Source organism: Silene latifolia, chromosome 5 (assembly GCF_048544455.1).
Source record: "Silene latifolia isolate original U9 population chromosome 5, ASM4854445v1, whole genome shotgun sequence".
Lineage (NCBI taxonomy): Eukaryota > Viridiplantae > Streptophyta > Magnoliopsida > Caryophyllales > Caryophyllaceae > Silene > Silene latifolia.
The window spans coordinates 74,365,193-74,371,192 of NC_133530.1; the positions used below are offsets into that span (position 1 = coordinate 74,365,193).

The 6,000-nt window shown below is 35.5% G+C and overlaps 1 protein-coding gene across 1 annotated transcript in view; it reads right to left on the reverse strand.

Moving 5' to 3' along the window:
- The window catches only part of LOC141657559 (uncharacterized), a 57,601-nt gene extending 56,462 nt beyond the window's left edge, over window positions 1–1,139 (reverse strand). The window contains exon 1 of the mRNA XM_074464831.1: window positions 309–1,139. The gene's annotated coding sequence lies outside the window, so the exon portion shown is untranslated. The remainder of the gene's footprint in view (window positions 1–308) is intronic.
- Between the last annotated feature and the right edge of the window lie 4,861 nt (window positions 1,140–6,000).

The window sequence follows — 6,000 nt, forward strand, 5'->3', positions numbered from 1 at the left end:
GAACTTGCTTGCTTTCTCTCTTAAACAGTAATTTAGGTTTTGCAAAAGTGATTTAGAATAATGACGACAAAGCTTATATACCTTAATCGCATAATTAACAAAACACGAGAAAACTCCCCGTAAAACCGGCTACTCGATCGAGTACCCGAGGTACTCGATCGAGTACCCCCTTAATCGATCGAGTGCCCCAGCTACTCGATCGAGTACCCAACAGGTCAGAAACTTTTCTAAAACACAACTTACCCTTACTCGACAGAGTAAGGCCTACTCGATAGAGTACCCCAAGACTTATAAATACGGAGTATTACATGTCATACGAATCTTCAGTCGAGAGATCCAATTTGAGCTTCTCATTCACAACATCGACACCACGAATCATATCCTTAAGCTCGAATTTCAATTTGGTTTTCATAGAGTGAAGGATAGCACCATCATAAGGGCCAATTAAAGATAAGTGGCCGCTTTGATATATGGTCTCGGAATCTTCAGGGTCGCAATCATAGAGATGAAACTGACAGTCAGACCCTTCAAGTACTCGAATTGAGCCGTGGATTTCACATGGTCTCCCATCATCAAAATTAGTGGAAACGCGAACATAAAACACCTGAACTAATGGTGTTGCTAAAAAGCCATCATAACCATAAACTTTCTCATAATCAGCTCTTTCCTTACACACAATTTGAGGAGTTAAGATGAACGGGCTCGACGAAGTGGCATCCCTAGATTCTCCCATCTATGTGTAAAGTGTGAACAATATTTTAATCAATGGTAAACAAATGATTCGGACCGATGAGTCTGATCCAAACCACAAATAACAATACAATCTAAATAAATCAAACACAACAATTTAAAAATCTAGTGACCTTAAAATTAATACTTGTGGTCATCATGTTAGTAGAGGTAACTAAATCATATACTATATCTTCGTCACAATTATTTATTTACCCCTTTCATTAAAATATCAGTCGCAAATAATAAAATACTCCGTATTAGTCAAACAAATAATTAGGACGAAGCAATACAACCAACAAATAATAATAAAAGTGAAAAGAAAAACAAAACAAAAAAAAAGTAATTGGAAATTTACAGCTTGAAGATGGAGAGAGAGGCGTCGCTTTTAAATTAGGGTAAAATTATTGGTAATCTTTGAGACAAGACTTTTAGTAAGTCTATAAGATAAGACTTAATCAAAACCTAACAATCCCCTCCTAAAAGATTAACAAAGCTAGAATTTTCCCGCGTAAGTTTTGCGCCTAGACACAATATTATCTCCTAATTAATTATATACCATAAATACTTTATGCTTATATTATAACTAGTTTAAATGCCTGTGCGTTGCAACGGGATAATTAACTTATTTATAATGCAAAAAAAAAAAAAAAAAAACGTTATAAGGGTTTAATGTTCACATTCTATGTCTAAGATTAATATATATGTGGGTTTAACTATTATTAAAATAGCTCTTTCAAAAAAATTAAAAGATTAATATATACGTGGGTTTAACTCTTATTTATAATCATATAATCACCCCACCTTATACTCAGAATTACACCATCTTTTTTGCACTTAGTTCGACATCCAACCAGATCCCGAAAACCGAATATGGACAACTGCTACTCATTATATCTAATAATTATTAAATTTAATAATATGATCAAGTACTCTCCATTAATATTTGTACGGTGTTTTTCTTCTAAAAATTTTTTTATCATGTTGAGATACAAAATTTTCCCGTGGTACCCCTTAATTTTGTAAGATTTTCCATGTTACCCCTACTTTTAAAAATATGTCTATGGTACACTTGAGGTTCCATTTTTTTTGCTCAAGGAACCCCTTAATGTAAAGGTTGTTAAATTGACGTTAAGTTTGATGGTGTGACAATAAAATAACAATTAAAAAATAATACCTCCTTTATTGTTTTATTGGTACGGATATCTCTCTCTTTAAATGAAAATTTAATTAACTATATCATTTGGAAATTTCTCAGGGTAACCTTGAACTTTGATAGATTACACATGGTACCTCAAATTTTAAGTTTCTACAAATGGTCCCGTTGTGTTCACCTTTTTCTTTCCCAGATTACCATTTGACAACTTCCGTCATAACGTCATTACCCCTATGACTTGTGACGCCTTTCTCTTTTGTTATCTATTACGCAAACACTTCATCATCTAATTCCTAAATCCATATTTTATTTAATAAACTAATATTTAATACCTAAATAACAAAACATAAATAGCATGGCATGCTCAATTACTCATCTAGTTACTCATACGAGTAACAACGTTATGAAAAAAGTAAACACGGGGGTACTATATGTAGAAACTTAAAATTAGGGGTATTATGTGTAATCTATCAAAATTCGAGGGTACCATGAAAAAATTCCGTTATAATATTGACCATTTTATCGCTCTTTCTCCCACCTAAAAAAAATGTTACAACTTTAAAAATTTAACATTTAATTCAAGATTATGTTTAAAGTCTCTTATATAATAAGTATACTTTGAGGGATTCAATATATTTGGGGTGATACCTAAGTTTCAAGGATAAATCATATTTATAATAATCATGAGATCACCCCACCTTATGATAATCTTCTGATGTGGAACAATTCAACTATTTATAGGTAGTATATATTTATCACACCTACATTATTTTTCAATGTGAGACGAATAACTGTTAGAAATCTATATCTCATTACTTAACATATTCATACGATAAGTAACCTTTTGAATGTTTTGGCTACCGATTCCAAAATTTCAGTTTTATTTTTTTTTATATAACCTTTCATTCTACTTTCAAGTTTAGAGGATGAAACTTTTTAAAAAGATGGGGTGATTGTAACACCCGCGGATTTTCCATTTTGACATTTATAATTTAATTAACCATTTTACTGTCTTATTTAGATATTAAATTATTTAATTTAACTAATTTCATTTTTAAACACGATTTTTATAAATATTATATTTTTAAAAGCTTATCTTATAGAAAAATAAATATTTTGGTCTGATAATAATAATAATAATAATAATAATAATAATAATAATAATAATAATAATAATAATAATAATAATAATAATAATAATGGTAATAGTGAGGATCGAACCCATGACCTCTTGGCTTGTGTACCCTCACTATTACCACTATGACACATTCAACTTGTTCACCTTTGACTCAGACTGGGTTGGCAGATTTTGTGCCGGGCCGGGTTGTCGCTGATGCTGCTCAGCGAAAGTGTGCTAAGTATGGGGATTTGTGCGCGGTAGCGGGTTATGGTTTCCTACCTTTCTCTTTCTCTTCACTCGGGGAGTTGAGTTCGGATGCTGTTGCCTTGCTCAAGCGGATCCAGAAATTCTCGGTATCTCAGGATGCTGGGGCTCGGGTAGCCGCTTACATTTTTACTCGTATTAGCTTTACTATTGCTAAGGGTGTGGGAGCCCAGATTGTCTCTCGGCTCCCCACCAATTTCATGTAAACATTTTGTTTTTATTATAATGAAAGCTGTGCGCATTTTATAATAATAATAATAATAATAATAATAATAATAATAATATTTTCCGTCTTGAGTTGTAGTGGGCTTGAAACGTAAATTTTGGTGTATATCGACTCAATTTTGCATGTTGGGCTTAGTATGACTATGGGGCTCACATACTACTTTTTCCTCCTCATAAAAGTCATGAAGAAAACCCTAACTACATCTTCCTCATCAAAATTTCAGCACACCTTCAACAACAAACACCATTTTTACACCTTTCTCTTACAAATCTTCAAAACTCCATAACTTGCTCAATTCTTATCCGAATCAAGTGATTTTCGCGTCTATCTCTTCCTCTCATCGCCCTCCATCTTTCTAGGTAAGAAAGGAACCGACTTTCCTCCATAAATGGGGCTGTCGACCCATTTTATACATGGTACCATTTTTCTAATTTCGATTCTTAGTCTTAATTTGTGTTTTCTTATGTTTAGGAGAAAGATTAGTTAACCCGGAAGTGGATTCTAGAAAGGTAGACGAGTCTATTGTGGATTTAAGTGCAAAAAGGTAACGGTAATGGGTTACTCGACTTATATGTCAAATTTGTGTGTTTTATGTGTGGTTGGATGCATACAAATGTTAAAGTTGGTAACTTTCATGTTTCATTCCATTATTATGTTGAATGAAGTGGTTTCATGATCATTTTCATATGTTTGAGTGACATGCTATCTTAATTGAAGGTTCAGGATTGATGTCATATGTTTATAATATCCTAGCATGCCAAATTTTCTGAGTATTCATCATATTAGAGAAGTATGAAATGATTGAATTTAAGATGATTGAAATTGAAGAACTTTGGATGGTCATTTGTTGGGTTTTTCGTGTACAGGGTGTCCCTGCCGGTGGGCCGGCAGCCGGTCTCCCCAACCGGCAGTGTCACATTGTAATTCTAAGTTGGAAAAAAATTGGGAAAATAGCCTTTGTATGTCCCTGCCGGTGGGCCGGCAGCCGGTGTCCCAACCGGCACCGAATACATTGATTTCATGTGTCTTTTTATAATAGGTTGTGCTCCCTGCCGGTGGGCCAACAACTGGACCGGCAGAGAACACACAATGTACAATGTTGAGCTTGATTGACTATAGCAGGTGTTCCCTGTCGGTGGGCCGGCAGCCGGTCGACCGGCAGAGAACACACATTGAGTATTGTTGACCTTGTTTACCTTGACTAATATTTCCTGCCGGTGGACCGGTAGCCGGTACACCGGCAGAGAACACACTTTCAGCCATTTGGCCTTGTTTTACCTTCACATGTATCCTCTGCCGGTGGGCCGGCAGCCGGTGCCCACACCGGCATAGAGCACCTGATATTTGTTATACTCTTATACTTATACATGCTTCACATGAATTGTTTACATTATGTTTGTGCAATCATTTTTACTCGTATTGGTGACTCAAGTGTGAAGTTTTACATGGTGTGACTACTTGACATTCCTTATTTACCCTTTCGGACCTTTGATTACGGACTGTGGTCCATGTTTTCGATTTGGGATTACTCGACCTTTGGTTACAGACTGTGTGCCATGTATCGAGTCTTGGATGCGGATAGGTGACCGCATGTCGAATCGGGTGACGTCCATCCCGAGAGTCTGGTTCCAGGTATAGACTAGGACCGTATTATTATCGTCGTGCTACCAAGAAGTTGGAGTCTAGGTGTTTATCTTGTGAGTCCATACTACGTAAACGTCTTGCTTGATTCTGGTCACTGGCATGTCCTTATATACGAGAGTTCACGTCTTATATGATTGTTTGTGAGAGTCTTGGTCCTATCGGATACTACTGGACTAGTGGTGAGATGCAAGTGCGTAGTTACGATATGATCGCCGGGATCGATGTTCCCATCCGTTCTTATGGTGAGATGCAAGCCATAAGTATGAATGCGACATTAGTAGCCACGTCCCGTGCTATGGTTGTTAACAAGTTTTTAAAGTAATGGCTATGGCGTCCATCCATGTATTTTCTATTTAATTGATCCATTGTTTATCTTCTTCATATGATTCGATGCCTAATCTCATATCCATGTTATGTTTCCTTGAAATGCGTGCTTTTATCTAAACGACTGTATCCGTGTCTTCCATTTTATTTAATTATCTCACATGAATAGTTGAGTCGAGTTAATATGAAATCGGTTGACTTAGTTATTCTATTCCCTCGAATGCATATTTAATATTATGTATCATGCTTATCTCATTATGAATGCAATTTGCCTATCTCATTATGATAATCATTTATACCCCTTGTTCATTATTATTCAAGTATAATGTATGATCAATATGTTTAATTAAGTGCTTGTTTACTTGTATTTTGACATATTGTGGCTGTGAGAACTCTGAGTTACTCCCCACTGAATGTGGTGTTCATGTTTACATGAATGACAGGTTTGTGATGTAGATTATGGGGAAGACGTGTGAGCTAGCGAGAACGTTGACCCTTAGACTTTAGTTATCGTTTTTTAGACTCACCTATCTTTAG